The following is a 794-nucleotide window of genomic DNA, read 5'->3' on the forward strand; positions in this document are numbered from 1 at the left end:
GGATGGCACAGCTCTAGCTGTCATGATCACTGCCCTAGGACTTATCACACATGTATTTCTCTAGTCCATCTTCCCAAGTCCTGTGGTGTCTGCCCTTTGTCAGGCCAATGCCTACTCATCCTTCAACATTCAGTTTAAACATCTCCTGCTTCAGGACATCTTCGCTCTTTGTATTCATCTAAGTCTGATGTCCTTGCTACATGCTTCCACTATCAGGCTGTTTAATAATCGCTTATTTTACATTAGGAACAATAAGGGATGAAAGATGAATATATTATTCCTGCTATCAAATAATTTACAACCTAGTAAAACCTATAAAACACAGATGCATAAGAAAATGCACATGAAAAAACTGTAATGGAATCTGTAAACTAAAGGCTGTGAATACAGACTGCCTGGGTTTGTATGCCAATTCCACCACTTACTAGCTCTGTAATCTCAAGCAAATTACTTAACCTCTTAAACTTGTTCTTCATCTAGAAATGGTAACGATATTAGACTAATAATGTTTTGAGGCTTAAAAGAGATAATCCAATTAAGAAGCTGAGCATGCCTAAGATATAGGAAGCCCAAAAATGTCTGTTATTATCCAGTACCTAGTACAGTATCTGGACCTAGGAGGCAAGTATTTCTTTACTGGATGAACAACGTAAACATATGAAAAGTACAACAAAGAAGTCCTAACAAAATAGCCTGGATGTTCAGGAGAAGCAGAAATCTTTGACAAGATCAAGGAGGGTTTTGAGATGGAATTGGTATTTGATTTGGGTCTTATAAAACAAATAAACTAATGA

General features: G+C 36.9%; 1 protein-coding gene across 2 annotated transcripts in view; it reads right to left on the reverse strand.

Annotated features, from left to right (window-relative positions):
* MSANTD4 (Myb/SANT-like DNA-binding domain containing 4 with coiled-coils) overlaps positions 1–794 on the reverse strand; it is a 17,358-nt gene that overhangs the window by 9,542 nt on the left and 7,022 nt on the right. The gene's annotated exons all lie outside the window — the stretch shown is intronic.

Source organism: Propithecus coquereli, unplaced genomic scaffold (assembly GCF_000956105.1).
Source record: "Propithecus coquereli isolate 6110/MARCELLA unplaced genomic scaffold, Pcoq_1.0 Scaffold6, whole genome shotgun sequence".
Taxonomy (NCBI): domain Eukaryota; kingdom Metazoa; phylum Chordata; class Mammalia; order Primates; family Indriidae; genus Propithecus; species Propithecus coquereli.